The sequence below is a fragment of the Athalia rosae genome, chromosome 6 (genome assembly GCF_917208135.1).
Source record: "Athalia rosae chromosome 6, iyAthRosa1.1, whole genome shotgun sequence".
Classification (NCBI taxonomy): domain Eukaryota; kingdom Metazoa; phylum Arthropoda; class Insecta; order Hymenoptera; family Athaliidae; genus Athalia; species Athalia rosae.
The window spans coordinates 919,320-936,540 of record NC_064031.1 but is presented as its reverse complement, the minus strand read 5'-3'; the positions used below and the strand labels follow the sequence as shown (position 1 = coordinate 936,540).

The 17,221-nt window shown below is 44.3% G+C and overlaps 1 protein-coding gene across 2 annotated transcripts in view; it reads right to left on the bottom strand.

The window, feature by feature from the left end:
• LOC105693990 (LIM domain only protein 7) overlaps window positions 1–15,944 on the bottom strand; it is a 58,367-nt gene extending 42,423 nt beyond the window's left edge. The window contains exon 1 of one of the 2 annotated variants that reach the window (XM_012414276.3): window positions 15,340–15,944. The gene's annotated coding sequence lies outside the window, so the exon portion shown is untranslated. The remainder of the gene's footprint in view (window positions 1–15,339) is intronic. The other variant, XM_012414279.3, reaches the window with a different exon arrangement.
• Window positions 15,945–17,221: the final 1,277 nt, after the last annotated feature.

Sequence of the window (17,221 nt, the reverse complement as noted above, 5' to 3'; positions counted from 1 at the left end):
ATCATTTAATTAATTAATTAATTATTTTTCACCGACCGTTCTCACCTTGTGCGCCATCTCCATTATTATAACACCGCGCGATCAATTTAGAATATTATACCTACCTGCGTAGTCTCATTTTACATACGAACACCGCAGAGAAACTGGAACGTGAGCAAGATTTTACCTCCGAAGACAAAAGATTTGATCCAATTACCGAAGTGGAATGAAGACTGGCAATTAATTATCGAAGACGAATCTGATTCAGATTTTTGACGGCGATGGAATGAAAAATCTCCCATCAGATCTCGTCGGGTAGATGAGGAGAGTTGAATCGATTTTCGCCGTAAATTTTAATGTCCGTTAGGGCGTATTTGAAAGGAAATGAATTTCCGCACTCGGCACGTATATCGATAATGACTTTAGTGCTTTACAGGAACAAACTACCTATGCAAGGCGTGGCTCTCCCGGAAGACAATCGATCGGCGATCGCAGTCCATGTATCCAGCCAGCTATAGATTGCCGGCGTTACAACGCGACGTTACACAACGCCGATCCATGTTATATCGAGATTTTTCGAACATTCTGTTCGTTTCTTTCGCTTTTCCTCGATCCGTTTCGATTTTTCATCGCATAACGCGATGGAAAAATATCGTTTCGATATTAAATAGGTCGTATCGGGTTCAAAGTTTAACGTACTCCAACGTTTGATATCCTTATAATTCTCTAACGTCGTGTACAGCGCGGTTGGTCACGCACGTAAAGGATAAAATAGGTCAGAGGTTTTTTTGGCTTTCTTAAATTTTTATACAGACTTTTGTTGGTTTAAATTCGTTAGAAAATCCTCGGGAACGATGTGGATCAAACGGGTATTTATCCGGTACGTTTGTAAGCGGAGTAAAAAAAATTTTTATTCACCTGGAAAAAAAGTGTGATAGAAAAAAGATAGCTCGGCAGTGGCACAGACTGCGGTGGATCGAATCGATCCGGATACGGCGTTAAGAAAAATCGTCGAATGAATCGGCGGAGGAAATCAGCGAACAACGAAGAAGAGCGCACCTCGCAGCGTTGCGTTTCCGGGTTCCGCGGCTGCCGCGTGCGACAGCTGCGTTTTTGACAAAATGGATCGCAGTATTGAAACTCGAATGCGACTCGTACGTCATTCGACGATAAATATTCGGAAGCGCGGTATTATAAGTCAGGTATTTAGATCGGGCGATGCCCGTTTTCCGAGCTATACGTAATTCAAGCCAAAGGAACTAAGCCGCTCCCGTTTCGTCACTGTCCGGGACGTTAGAAATAAACTTATGCGCGTGCACGCGGCATTTGCAATCCGTGCGGTGGTTATAAGCCGAAGTAGGTATATAAATATACGTATATACATATACAACGAGTACACCCCAATACCTAGGCGCATACGGATAAAACCGGGAGAATACGGGGACAAAGAAGACATTGACGTACCGCTCGTTTAGTCCCGCTGCCTTGTAGACATCCCATGGATATAATTCCTGGCTGATGGCTGACGGTTTAAAGGTGGAGAATTCGCGCAGCGGTGATATAGAAGCGCTAATTAGCCGAACTTCTGGACATATTTCAAACGGAAAATGTTACGAGGTAGGCGTACAGCGTGAATTTTACGCCTCGTTTGCGTATCGCTGCGTCAGGTGAAACGTCGAGGAGGAATTAGAAAATCGGCGCTACGCGACGATCCTCCGAGTTTACGAAATTTCGGAGAACAGAGAGCGAAAGAGGGTCCAGTTTTAGGGGGGGTGGGGGGGTGGTCTGCGGGGCGAACGCCTCGGTGGAGGCGAGAGGCCGGTCGAACTCAGGTGAAATAGAAAAAGAGAAATAGAACGGGGTGTGTAAAGTTGGCGGTTGGCAGTTGGCACGAGTCAATCGATCGCATATCTCGTCGGTCAATCTACCTTCGCGATAAATATAGATCTTAAAGTGCATCGCACCGATTTAGGCGTTGATCCATACGATCCCCTCGCGCCGGTCGGTTAGCCCGTCCGATCGAATCGATCCGCGACGTAGAGATCGATACTTTTGATCCACCGCAACACGTATCGCCGCCGGTGCAAATCGGAAGGGGAAAAGGAATCGCCGGAGAAAATCAGGCCAACGAGAACGACGGGTATACCGCGATCTTCGATCTTCCGTCGCGACTTCGGATTCAAGAGTACGAGCTTACGATGTACTCGCGCCGCGAATCCGATCGGAGACAACCTGGGAATCCTATTATAGTTGCGGGAAAAAAAATCGAGGAGAAACTTTTCACTTTCAAAAATATATTACAACCCAACCAGCGAATACTCGCGGTACCTGACAAAATCGCTACCCCGTTGGATGATCGATTTTTTCTGTTCTGTTTTTTTTTCCGTCCAATCGACGACAATACGTGTACGTGAGTTTGGACGGCCATTTTTTTTTTTTTTCTCTTTCTATTTCTTTGATCTCTTCGTTTTTGGTATGGAAATAACGCGAGTATACCCCGTTGAATTTCGTGTAGGAGAGCGCGCGGTATAATTTAACATCTCGCAGAGAAAAGAGGACCGATTTAAATGATAGGCCCGACAGCACAAAGTTCTTCTTCCTTTTTCGGGTACCCCTTCATTCAATTTTTTTGCCGCTATCTGGGCGGTTCATATAATACCGTGAGAATCTAGCTCTGACCTCGTAGGGAAAAAATGATGTTTTTCTAGTTTGTTTGAGGAATAAAAGATTACGAATCTTGGATTTCACTTATTTTATATTACCCACGTGCTTCTGGACTATTCTACTTCTTTTACTATTCATTCATTATTTTTTTTTTTTCCTTTTTCTCTCTTCTCTTATACAAACCCACCGAGTATAATTTCCGACAAAATCTACAAAACTCAACGTCACATCTGTCCGGTTCTTTATTTTTCGTTCTCTTTCATTAGAAACTTTGAAGATTGTAAAGAGGGAGGGGAAGATCGTTATCCATTTTATAGGAGCAAGAACAGATGTTAACCTCCGCTGCATCCTGCGGATCTCGTCGAAGAGATCGACGCACGTATTGAGCGAGGATAGGTGTACCTCGGAACGAAATAACTCGCGAAGCTTGTTGGCAATTTCAAGCGAGAAACGCCGACTACATGGACAGAAAAATGAGGAATGTAAAATAAAATGAGTGAACGAATAAACGAATCGGGAGAACAGACTCGCGGAGGATATTCCGCAGATCGATTTACCCCTTAATATTTTCAGCACCCCAATGCGACGTGTTTTATTTATTACACGCGTAGCATAATCGGAGACGAGAGTACAGGTATCGCGTAGACACGTGTGTAACGTTACCGTTTGTATCGGATATACGAGAGATTCGTCACACGTCCAGGTAAGACGGATCGAGTATCTGGAGCGAGGCGATATACATAGATATAGGATACCGATACAGATATGGATGTATAAATAATGATCGGTTTTATTTCTCCCGGAGATTTACATACGTATTTACGCGCGTATGGGTATACAACGTACTCTATATTTACACGCCACCGGTATATTACGTTCTTCAAATGCAACTACACTACCGACGACTATTTATCCTTTCGAAAAAATTCCCTCTCAGCTCCGCTGCAGCCGATCGATCGACGTCTACCGTGTCCTTGGTTTAGAATTTTTACCGTACTTATTGTCATCCGACGTCTCTGTAATATAACAAGCGAGAATAATAATTGTCCGTACGTACGGATCGCGTTTTTTCAAATTTTATTCTCCACTGCCGCGGATACTCGCATGTAAATTCGATAATTTCAATTAATACAACAGCGTCGATGTCCAGCAATAATAAAAATCATTATAACTTTTGAATTATACGGTTACCTCAATTAGCGCCGATGGATCATGTAACGGTACAAAGTTTTTAAAAAGTCCCTAAAGTTTTACGTGTCTCGGTGAGACTTTTTTTTTTTTTTTCACTCTACGGTATACATTACAAAGAGCGAACGGTTCGCTCTGGTAAAATTTTTCACCGGGTTATACGTTATTACGGTACGTACGTACGTAGCTATAATAATATCTCGCGTTGTGTAACGCTGACAATAGCCACAACGTTACAATAAAAAGGTCAGGGACTGGGCGCAGGCTCGCGGCGGTAGTCGTACGCGGTAATAATAGGACCTGATCATTTCGTACTGGATGGAAGTACCCTTTTAGAACGACCTCTCGATACCACGACATTTCGTTTGGCGAGATAAGCGTAACAATCGTCGTACAGCTGGCCACGACTCGGTCGACCTCGACGAGGTCAGACCGTATAGAGAGAGCTCTGGCTTTTTCACGTTCTCGCTCGCGGTCCACCGTAATAAATTTTCTTCCCCCGACCGCGCGATCGATTCTCGTCAAATCGGTGGTTCGAGAAAACTTCCCCCGCGTGTACCAGGGGCTGACAATTGAACGCAAAGGTCGGGTATTTAGGGTCAAATCGTAACACGAAACCTAGCGTGTCGTTAGAGACGCCAGCGTACTTCAGAGGTTTCTTTTATACCTGCCCCCGACCACCCGACCGAACGAACCCGACGTCAACTTGTGCTTTTTCGGACGATCTTCGCTGACGATTTTTCTATTCGAAAAATGTGAAATAAAATTATGCACCGCTTCGCTAACACTCGATCGATGTGTGGTTCGAGCAAGCGTACGAAAAAATGATGATAACGGTAGCCACGAATGTGCGGCAAAAATGGCGGGGGGGAAAAAAAAAAGAAATTCCAACAAGTATGCGACACACAGCTCTACTCAGGTATGCGAAGATCGCTCAATTAACGGTTAAACGAAACCTTACGTACATCCTCGCGACGATTATTATTTTTCCACCGCTGTTACGTAATCGCTTTTACGATATTTAAATAAATGGAAAAATATTTATCGATAAATAAAGCAAACAACGATCGACGAGCGGTGTGAGTGTAACGACTAGGGTAGAATGTGCAACGATACTCCACACCTGCTGTTGGAAGCGCATCGAAAATTACGTGACTAATAATGATCGAAACGCTGCCGCGGGTTGGGAAATCTTAACATCGGAAGATGTAAAACACAATAAAGAACAATACGTACAATGGCCGCGTTGGTGTTTTTCCAAGCGTAATAACAACAATATTAATAATTATAATACCGACGATACAGGTATAGCTTGAGCAATTAGTATAATGGTTACATGGTTGGCTGTATGTATTCCGATACATGGGTATGTACGTACCAACGTACACCGCTGCATTGTGTGTGTTTCTTTTTTTTTTTCTTCTCCTTCAGAGTCATAACGATCTTGTGCAAATATGTGCACACGTACAATCTCCACCTATATCCATACACGATTATTACGTAGGCATACATAGTTTTCCGCGGCAGATCCCATCCGTTGCACGTAATTGCTGCACCACGAAACGGCGCAACATCGGCGGTTCAGCAGTTTGCCTACGTGTTCAGCGAGTGATATTTCTACATCTGTGCGTTACTTTAATTAGTTAATTGTTCGTTGTCCACCACGTAGCGAACATCGCCACCGTACGTCGGACGTGAGTTACGCAAGAGTCGCGTCGAGTCGCATTTCTCGAGAGGCGACACCGCATATCAGGGTGTAACTCTCACGTGTACCGATAACCCTCTCAACGGGGATGGAGTCGCCGCACCTGCCGCCGACGAGGGTGATTCACATTTCCGTGGGTTTTACGCTTGTGCGAAAAAACTAATAGCGAGACGATTCGAGCTCGTTTTGAAAACCGATTCCCCCGTATCGCGTGCGATACAAATGGAAGATAACTCGCGGCGACGAGATTGCAAATTGATAAACTCTCACGTTCGCCTGGAATTTCTTCGCTAATATTTCCTATGTATCTGATGTGATATATCGCGGCGCACGCCCATCTTACGTAGGAAATAAAAAATCACGGACTTTCGTATAACGAGAAATCATGCGGAGAAGATAACTTCTTCGACGCTTAAACATTATATACTTTATAATTCGCTGTACGATTCCGATGATTCTTGCGCCGTCTTAATGTAGCTTCTGTTTTCTATTCCTTTTTTTTTCTATTCCTTTTTTTTCTTTTTTTTTTCTCTCTAGGATTCTCGCATCGAACATCCGCGGTGGTATAGTCATGTGCAACGTACGAGATGATACGTTGGACGTACGTATATCTCGCCAGCTTCTGTACACCGAGGTATTTTTTTTTTTTTGGTGCCTCGAGTACTCGCGCGCAATCGTTCGAATTTACAGTTATAAAATCGGGCGAGTCGCGAGCAATTTAAAAGATCCTCCGCGCATAGGTAGTAAGTATGATTAACGTGAGCCCCGAAAGAAAGCCGCCGGAAGTGACGTAATTTAGAATCTACTAGCGCGACGCAGCGCGGGCCGCTTCTCGATCGTCGTTCATCCGGTCTTTAAACTATTATTGTAATAATATAATTCAATTCACGTTTTTTGTTCTGAAATTTCTTGCGGCTCGAAAATTCCGTACTGTTCACCGCGGATGCGGTATAGGTGTTCGTTGAAAAATTCATTAAATCGGTTCATATGGTAATAACGGAATTAACGTGGCGAGTTTTTGTTCTTCCCTTTTTTTTTTTTTTCTTTTTCTTCTCCCCGTAGCTAGAGTACAAAAAAATTGATACAAAAGGAGTACGCGGTTATATAAGGTATGCAAACGTCTTATTCGCGTGCAACAGCGCGCGTTGCTCGAGGTATTTATATATGATAGTGTACGAGATAAGTGGATCGTGCAAATTAGCAGACGACGTGATTGTACAATAAAAGCAACGTGGAAGAAGTTCATCTCCGTTTCGCGATCGCATGCCGATCTCTTCGATCTCGATCACTCGCTCGCGGACCCCGAGAGTTCCAAGTCCAAAGTCGGACTCGAAGTCGACTCGACGGATACGCTTCGATCGGTCCTACCTGTAATTATGCTAATGATATCTACCGCTCTGTGTAATCAATCGTTCAACCCTTCGATGTACGCGATGCTCCACCGCCGGCCGATAAACGAGCTTGCGCTGAATAATAGCCGAGCGTTTTTCTCACACTCCTATAGTATACCTGGAAAACCCCTCGTACCGCATCCTCGTCCCGCAGCTAGAATTTCGCTGCGGTGGACGCAAAAAATGATGCATCGAAGGAGGAAGAAAAGAAAGCATCCAACGAGGGATTAAAAAAATCATATTCACTTAAAAATTTAATCACTTTTCTAAACCTTCCGGTCAGTATCACGAATGATACATTCGTTCGCGCTAATGGAGATAAAATTGCAGGCTGCCCGATGCTGCATGGGCCGAGCGAGCAACTTTTCTCGAGTAAAATTGCGTGGAGGATGTATAGTTTGCCATTTTATTGCGTTTCAGTACAGTTTTTTACTCCCGCGTTTACTTTTGCCGCACAACCGCGCTTATTTTTAATAGTTTCGAAAGTACATAAATTGCGTAAAATAGTGTTTTAACACCTATTACTCCTCCGTGAAAACTGCACAACCTAGATCACGATGGTGTGCGAAAAAAATAAATCTACTGTTAGGTATAATTAGGCAAGTGAGCTGCTAGAGATGATTAGCGTAAGTTGGAGAAAAAAAAAAAAAAACAAACAAAACGCTAGCAATAATAAATGTATGTAAATAATTAACTCGATTAAGAACAACGACGACGTACGTTAATCACTTTTTAGCGACGAACAATTATCGGATCGGCTGTCGTGGCAATTTAGTTCCTTAATAGATATGCTAATTACCGAGGATACGTATATACAACGTTAATCGGATTGTCGCTGTTGGCGTAATTATTTATTCGTCGCATTGCGGAACGAATTATAACAATTCATTCCACATTACAAACGTTGAGAGAATTCCAGTTCGCGATATTGTAAAATATAATACGGAATCATGTGCAACGAGAGTCGACGAGGAGCTTATAATACAATAAAATAAGAGAAGGAGGAAATGAAAGTCTGGTAATTTATATCCGGGACTACATAAGTGCGAGGTCGTCTCTCCGAATGACCGTGTATGCGTCTATGAACACGTTGAGAAAAAAAAAAAAAAAACAAACACTTTGTGAAAAATGGAACAAAAAGAAAATTACCCGCACAACGCTGCGGGGGGATCAACGCGCCGTGCTGCTAATTCGAACACGAGGTTCCAACATTTTATCGCCTTCTTAATACTTACGGACGATCGAAAGAGGGGCGTAAAAATTAAAACAACGAAAAACAAAGTCCACTTTTTTTACAGTCCTCAAGTTTTGAACGTATATTATTCTTCGCCCACGCTTCACACCATACTACACCCACGTACCACTCGATTTGCATTTCGCATTTCTATGTATTATACGTAGGAAAATTTCCTGGCGAACCTACGAAATTATTTTACGTAAAAACGACGCAAACTTGATCGATCGATCTCACTTTTGTCCGAATTTTTTCTACCTGGTCAGGTAGAACGTACACCGAGATTACGACATACCTGATCTTCACGACGGAGGAGCATGTAGTAGAGCAGAAGTGGATCGGAGATTGAATTACGAAGAAAGCGAAAAAAAAAAGTTGATGAAAAAAAAGATGTGAAAAAACTGAAGGACGTTCCGGCTGTAATATGGTCAGAAACCAGGTGCATGTGCGTCCATAGAATATACCACATATGAATTTTAAGCTGACCAACCGCACGTTACGCGTCGTACGAAAATTCGTATATGGAATGATATATTTTTAAGTAGACGCGCTTAGCCTAGATTTTCCAAATTTGGTGATCTACAAAGTTGAATAAATCGAGAGGGAGGAGGCTCCCATGTGTCTATAATAGAAATCGAACTCGAACGACTCTCTACATCAATCACGTCACCGATTCAATTAACCGAGGCCACGAGCGAATACAAACCAAATTTCGGTTGATTGCACGTGCGATCGTGCCGACAAAAAAATAAAGGAGTAAAAAATTAATCACACGTATTAATATTTTCGTAGATCCACATCTGGTCACAATCGTGTGTCCGTATTGTCGCGAACACCGTTGTTGCCACCGCAGAGGGTTGTGGGGACACCGCATTTCCGGTAATAAAAAAAACAAAACAGGGAAGAGAAAAGGTCCGAAACGAACCCGTATTCGAATAGGGTGTGTGCATTCATACGGATGTGTATATTTTTTTTAATATATGCCGGAAAAACGAACGACGTAGTTCTGGGGGAGCACAGGGATGGTGAAGTCGGTGTGCCTCTGTCTGAGAAAAGTTAGGTGCGGACCGAACGCACACCGATCCGATCCATCCGACATTTGTATTCAAACAATTGCTCCTAGTATATGCCGAAGGCTCGACTCAGGTGCGGTTGGATACCCTCGTAGAATATAGCGTTAAATATTGCTCGGTAAATAACCTCATCAAGCTACCTGCAGCCACGTCTAGCCGCATGACCCACGTAACGTCTGGTGTTGAAATATTTCACCGATCAATCCGAACGTCGCGTAAAGACTGTGAAATTTCGACGCTGTTCCGTCAAACCGTCGAATAAAGTGTATATGAAATCGAGCGACGAGGTAGAAATTTTTTTGAACGAGCAAAATTAATTTGAATCACTCTCCGAAGAGGGGTAAAAAAAAAAAAACAAAAAAAAAAAATGGAAAGAAAAAAAGATAGAACTCGCGGCGAATAACGAGTAACTCGGGGATACATTCGTACGGGTAGGTGTGTGTACACCAGGTATGCGCGTAATCTAGCGGAGCTACGACCGAAAATGGACTGGCCAGCTCAGAGAGTCAAACGATTAGCATACAGACGGTAATTTGTCCGCGTCACACAATTCACTCCTATGTTCGGTGTACGGCGATGCGACCACTGTAATTATTTCGCATTACGTTCTCTGCGTCGTATCCGATTTTATTTTCGAAAACAAATTTCCGACGACGTTCCAGCGAAACCTGAAATTCATTATTCGAGGCACGAGACGTGATCGGTTTACGCTTCGAAGAAGAGATACGGCTGTCGAGTTTTCATCCCCTGTAGGGGTTCGCGAGCGCAACGGGGTTGTGCAGCGGTAGATATTATTGATCGCCGCTGTCGTCTGTCTGGTTCTCACCCCACGTCTGGTTGGTTACGGGGTTGAGGTAGGTTATTGTAAAACGTGAAAGGGAAAAGTCAGCGAAAATTTTGCGAGTAAGACGGGGCGAGAGTCGCCGGTTTTGCGGAATATTACACGTCGACGGCGGAAAACCCACTCGTCGACGGCGGAGTTCGCTCGACGCAAGGGTACTCGTGGGTATTTCGAGCGGGGGGATACGCGAGATTTACTATGAAAGTAAAGAAACTCCGGTCGGTGGAACGCGCCCATTATTACTCTCAATCCTAATCAAGTCTCGACTCTCCTTGAGTCTTGAGTCTTGAGAGTCGTGAGTCGTGAGTTGTGAGTCGTGAGTCGTGACGCAACGTGACTCGATTTAAACATACTAACCAACAACTCGAGCCTCGCCCACGCCGCAGACAAAACTCTCTTATAACTCGGACCCGAGGCAAAGCGTAGAGAAATAACACTTGAAAAATCAAATTCCGCAACGTAATAATATTTTATACAACACACGTAGACGCTTGTTTTTTTTTTTTATTCGTGTTTTATCTAGCGTAGAGCACATGGCCGTACGATCACGGAATTGAATGGATTCGAATACACGCAGAAGTGCCACATCATTAATTTCTAATTATATAATAACCGGTATAATTTTCATTAACTTTTTTCCACATCGTCACCTGTAATCATTGCCTAATTTCAGTTATAATTTTATCGAATTCTACCCCGATCGCAATGAAATCGAGGAGGAAATTCCTGTCCACTTAACCGCGTAATCGGTAAGATCAGAATTGTGCAGATGGAAAAGTGGGAGAAAATTTTCTTCCTGCTGAGTTTCAGGGAAAAAAAGCAAAAAAAAAAAAAAGAAGATGTGGAAAGAAAGAACGTTTCTTTTGCTGTAAGTTTTACGTAAGGCAATGACTCACTTCCGTTTCGAACGTATTCACTCTTTTTCGGTGATTTACAGCCTGCCGTGCTACGTCGGATTTTTATTTCCCCGACACCGAGGATCAGGCATCCTTCCGGAAATCTTTGAAAAATTACCACGCTTTTGTAGCGGCACATTTCTTTTTCCTACCGATCTCCCAATTACCTGGGAGCGTTGCGGAGTGTAACGATGTTCTTTAATCGTTTACTACGCTTTGTACCATCGGCCGGAATATAAATTTTATTGCGCCTTGTAAATAAAACCGTTACAATAAATTACCTCAAAGTATCGTACGACGATCGTAGCGTAAATCGATCGAGGAAAATAAACGAATAGAAAAGAAAATGGATAAAATGGAATCATGGTCTAAAATAAATAGTCTAACAGCTGCAGCTATACGCGACAATTACATGCCTGAGTGCAGCGGCGTAATTAGTTTTGTTTAATTAACGTAAAGTTTCATTGTAGAGATCGTTGGTGGTTGATCGGTTACCGAGATAAAATAGAGCAGAATCGTGCATACTGAATTGCTTTCTAAATTTACATCGATCGAATGACGACGACGACGACGACGACGACGACGATGATGATGGTGATTTCGAACCAGTGTCACTTTCACCCCGCGCGCGAGGGTATCAAATATTCCCGATATATATTATATATATGTACAGAGATTTACTTCCCGAGCAGAGAAGCTCCGGAGCTACCGGATAAAATAAAATGAAATCCGATGTAACGTACGTGTACACGAGTTAACTGTCAAACGTGTAACACGTGGCGTAGGAAATATAACCGTGTAGTTATGTACAGGTACGTAAGGACTCGGCAACGACCGTTTGCCACGGATTTTTTATATTCATTGAAGTACAGAAATTCACCGTGAGAGAAATACGTGTACGATCACGACGATACGGTGCTCGCCTTACTTTCACTCTGACAATAAGATCGCCGGTTATACGGAGTAAGTGTGTATAGATATATATATATATATATATATATATATATGGGGTGCATATCTTCCGTTAAAGAAGCGTCGTCAAAGCAACACTTTGAAACCATGCCAAGTTTCTACCCAGGCGCGAAAGGGCAATTTGCAGATAAGTGGCTAAGATTTTAAAACAATGTTAACGCAGCTACCGCAATGCGAACTTACAACGCGTAATATTATCATAATTCACGCCGTATACCCACGTTAAATTAACTTCGAAACGCCGTTTTTATATCCCATTCAGAGTTGGAGTGCGGTGAAATTTTTAATTCCTCATTCGTATTTTCTTCGTTCTTCGACGTCCGACCACGCTGAAAAAGAATCAACCCGCTGATTCGCTTGACCCGCGAGCGAGTTGCATCACACTCGCACGTGGTCCGCGACGATTAATCCGTCGAGAGTGGAGCGAACGCGGCGAGAGACGAAATTTTCCACCGATTTTTCTCTTCCCGTAACTTTTTCCCAGGTACCCTAGGTTTTCGTCGCGTCTTTTCGATCGTTCGTTCGGAGCGCGCGCGCGCGCTTCGCGCACGGAAGCGATCGAGGAGAATCAGATGTCGAGTGAAAAAGAAGAGGTGAAAAACGAAAAGGATGAATAAGGAGGAGGAGGAGGAGGAGGAGGAGAAGCAGCGAAAGAAAGAGACGATTTCGCGTGGTTCCAGGTCCCCCAGGGACTCGGGGACGCCCTAACGGCACTCCGGCTACAACTTCTGCATGGTCAGCAGCGGCTCCCCGAGTGAACGTCGCTGCCGGTTTCTGACTCCGCTGCTTTTGCTGTTACCTCGACGATCGTTCTGCCGACCGGTTACGCACGGACACGCACTCGACAACGGTACATACCCTACCCCGGCACTTGGTTCGCCTCCGTGAGCCACGGCGGTGCGGTCCCGGTACCTTTTTCGAACCTCGGCCAACTACGACGTGAACCGGAGAATGGCGGTTCCTCGACGATCGTCGACGCCACACGGGGACGCAATGGAGATTCCGAAAATCGGTATCACCGCGGTAGTCGAAAAACGGCGACTCGACGAGACGAGGATTCCTAGGTGCGACGCGATACACGCGCGCTCTCGCACAAAAGCGCAGAGGACAAAAGTGTATCAGTTTACCGGGTTTTTTTTTTTTTTTTTCAACGAGCTCATGAAAAGATGCAAAACTGTGTAGGATTATTATAAGAGAACAATGTAGCCGCGCGCGCGCGGGTGGATACGCGGAGACCGGAAATGAACCCCTCGCGAAATCCAACGCCCGCACCTGGAGAAATATTACCGTCCTTTGTATTTGGCATCTCGTAACAATACGGCGATTTCGTGACTACGGAAAAAACCACCTGAAACCGGAATACCTCGGGAAGATACGTAACATATGCGAGAAATTTATAAAAGGACATGTGCCCGCGGAAATCTATGCGCTATGAAAATTTATGGAAGGAGAGTACAGGGCGATATTGTAATACTCTGCGTACAGCAGAGCGGGGGGGATCGCAGATCCATTTCCGGCGATATCTCGGAGCTCGCAGCAGCGTTTAAATTGTCGAGAATTTCAACTCCGTTCGTACAAAGATATATACCGCGATATCCACGTACTCTTTGGTTTAATCTATTTTCAGTTTAGTCAGCGAGTCAGTTGGTGACGCTGCCAAACGTGTTTCTGAGTCACACTCCGAACCGAAATTGTTTCAAAACAGAGTTTGCGATTGCAGACGAGAAACGGCTTGTGAGTGCACTTACTAAATTTACCCACACTCGGAACATCGTGGAACAAAAACTTGCGTCAGGATTAATCGCCCCGAGACTAACGGAGGCGTCGGGCGCAAGGGAGGCAAATTTTAGCTTTCGAACGACTAATCGTAAAGTCCGATTCCCCAACACCGCCCGCGGGGTGGTGTAAAAGTCGAAAAAATCGTTGAGCAAACGATTACGACCATTATTAACGAGGAAATTACTGGCCGACAGTCCAACAGACCCGTTGTTGTCCGCCAAAAACTGTATCCACATAACATTCGGTAAACAGATTAGCGTGAGCAAACAATTAGTGAGAAAGCAGGTAGGTCGGGTAGAAGGTAGGTAGGTAGGTAGGTAGGCAGGTGAACAGTAGTTTTGACAGTCGAAGGACGAGGGTGCGAATGTCGTACGTTCCTTTTTGCGAGCGTCGAGGATTTTTCTTTCCCTTCCACAGAGTTGTGAAAATTCAGCTTTCGAAATTCCATAGGCTGGTTCGGTGGCTCGAATTTCATCGGGCGTGATACGGTATCGGTTCGTTCGAGAGAAGGGAATTTCTCTGTGTTTTTTTTTTTGATTTTATTCACGTTTTTCTTCCAGGAGCCGGTAGCCGAAGGTTGAAACTTGATTAGCTTCGGCTTCCAGATGTTCGATAGCCTTCAATCTTATCGGATTCGACTCAGACCTTGGAGTAGTTCCTACGGCTACGCCGTGTCATCGACGGGGGGCGTCGACGTTTTTTTTTTTGAAGGTCCGAAGACGCGAGTGGGTATTTAAAAAGTACCCACAACGACGATCTCTAAGCGTGGGTTTCGGAATTTATTTTTAACCCCAGGGTATTGAATCATCGACTCCGTTAAATGGCCGTGGTTACGAAAAAAAGAGAGGAAACGGACGTTCGTTCGTGATTTCATCCGTTTTGGTTGAAATAGGTGCAGCGGAAATTTTACCGATCGGACGGGTTTGTTCGATGACGAAGAGATCGCTACCGGTCGTATTCGGGATTGACCTTCTCATCCGACCGACGAATGATTTCCGACGATCGGACGAGATATGGTCAGGTGAATTTTATCATTCGTGGACAATTCGTGTACATAAGAAAGTGCCGCATCGGTCGCGCGATTAGCGTCGCGAAGGAATGTACGGATATTTTCATTCGGAACGACCCGAGACACGTCGACCTCAAGGGTGAAGGAAAGAACGGTAGAAATTTTCTTCTTTTTACACAGAGGCAATAAGCTCTCTTGTGATCGATTGGCTCTCAAACGATCCGAGTCCTTCACAGTCAATTACGATACGGTCGAACCGAACGGTTCGAAACACAGCAGTATTCCAATTAGATAAGATCTCCATAAAACCGTGTACTGTATCGATTACCTTCCAATCGTAACCGGATTGGCTCTGTCGTTTGCTTTTTTGTCGATCGAAGTTTGGAAACTTTGAAAAATCATCGTACGTTGTGATAGATATTTTTCAGATCGAGAACCGCGAGGCCTGAAATCGAGGCCTCAGCGTCCGCCGCGTTGCGTTTTTCGGAGCACCGCAGCGGATCGGAAAGATCCTTATGGCGCGGCGATATTTTCAGATATTAGATTACGAATACACACACACCGCCATTTTATCTAGTCTAGACAATTCGTGTGCGGTCGATTCCTACCTTTATTCAGACGATATTCCCTCGTGGTTTCCGCGCGGTAATCCAAAGAATCCAAACGAATATTTACGCTCCCCGATTATAGATGGAATTTCGATACTCGCCGAGCGCTTGTCCCACCCCTTGGTGTACAATATAGCGAACGAGTATACCCACATATATCATAAAAGCAGGTATATAATTCAGAGATATTCCCAGTCGATATCTTCGATTCGAAATTTCTCTTTTCCCTTTCAAATCATGCACTTGTCACTCATCGCGTTTTATCGAACAGTATACCTAAACAATTGATTACACCATGTTTCGCCATCGGTAGAAACGTCGATGACCACGATACGAACGCGTACGATCGAAGTTGGTGAAAAAAATAAATGAAGGAATTGAGAAAGAAAATTTTCGTACGGCTTGGCCAGGTGTTCGAATCTTCGGGGATACGATGGGTGATACGAAGTGAAACGTTTGGCAAACAGTTTGGAGGACGTTAATCGTTTTACACAATTGATTTCCCGTCTGGAATAATATCTACTTTCAAAATTTAAGTTTCGTGTTGTACCGAGGCGAAACGCGCACGAACGGCGGAGCCGGCTTTCGGTGAGGGACTGAAGCCGGGGGCAGAATCCAATGGAGACGGACGCCCGTTTCCCTTACTTCAGCTCCGTTGTGGCTACATGAGCTGCCTCGGGTCGAGGCCGTGTCCTGCCCCACCAACACTACGATAACGATCGCATCCACACTTCCACCGATACCGCGAACGCGAGTGTTTGTCCATGTGGTCGTCGTCGTGCGAGTACTATATTTGCGTTATATCGCGAATACCTATGTACTCGATTACTCACACATCGGACTCCGACGCGCCTCTCCGTTCCTCTGTCCTCCTCCGTACGTTTCATACTTCCATGAAACGTACGAATCGATTTTTTTTTCACTCCGCCCGACGAAGACGAGGAAACTCTTCGTTCCACGACGTGGATGAAACACTAGAGTCGGAACGGCGAGATTTCGGATCCATATTTCAATTAACTCCGCTAAGTGATTTTTTCGGAGCTGGACACTTTCGAGAACGGTAGACCGATTGATGTGGTCGTCCCGATCCTCGAAACCATAAAAAAAAAAAAAAAAACCAAGATTGATCGAAACGTCGCGCAAGTTCAAAAGCTTCCGCAAAAAGTTTTCAAAGTTTGAATACCACCGTCGCACTCAAGCTCGTCCGCGGAAACCCTTCGCGGTGGGTTCGGTGATTCACGAGCACTGCGAACGATTCAATTCAAACAATATAATTCTCCGGTTGCAGTCCGAAGATCAAAAGCTCGGTCCAGATCTCATGGAGAAATACGCTGGCGCGACGGGCGTCTATTTCCTCAATAAAGAAAACACGGAAGGGACGACGCTGCCGTGGAAGTTAAAATAAAATTGGTAAAAAGTTTGAGAAAAATCGAGAGAAAAAAAATTAAGAAAAGGGTGAGAGACAACGCTAAAATTGTCACTCGCTGCGCCGGATAGCTCGCCGTTGGCTTGATCGTTGTGAATATTTTTCTCGCCCGAAAGCTCGCCGCTTTTCTGGAAGATTTATTTATGAAAATATTTACGAAAAAAGTTTCTTCTTTTTTTCGTTTCTATTATCACGAGGTACCAAACATCGTTATCACTCACTGATACAGACCAGAGGACCGTATCCGTGTATGTAATTATACGCTATGTCTATATTTGTATTATCATACGTTAAGTTTGTACCTCGACTTCTCGAGAGGCATGGAATTTTTTATCTTTCCCCGAGTTTTCTAGAAGGGCGGAGGAGAGACGAGATTTTTTTCATTTATTCAGTCGGGATTATTTTTCACAATTTTTGTTTCTCCAACTCTTCACACAGTCGGCGGCGGGCGTTTAA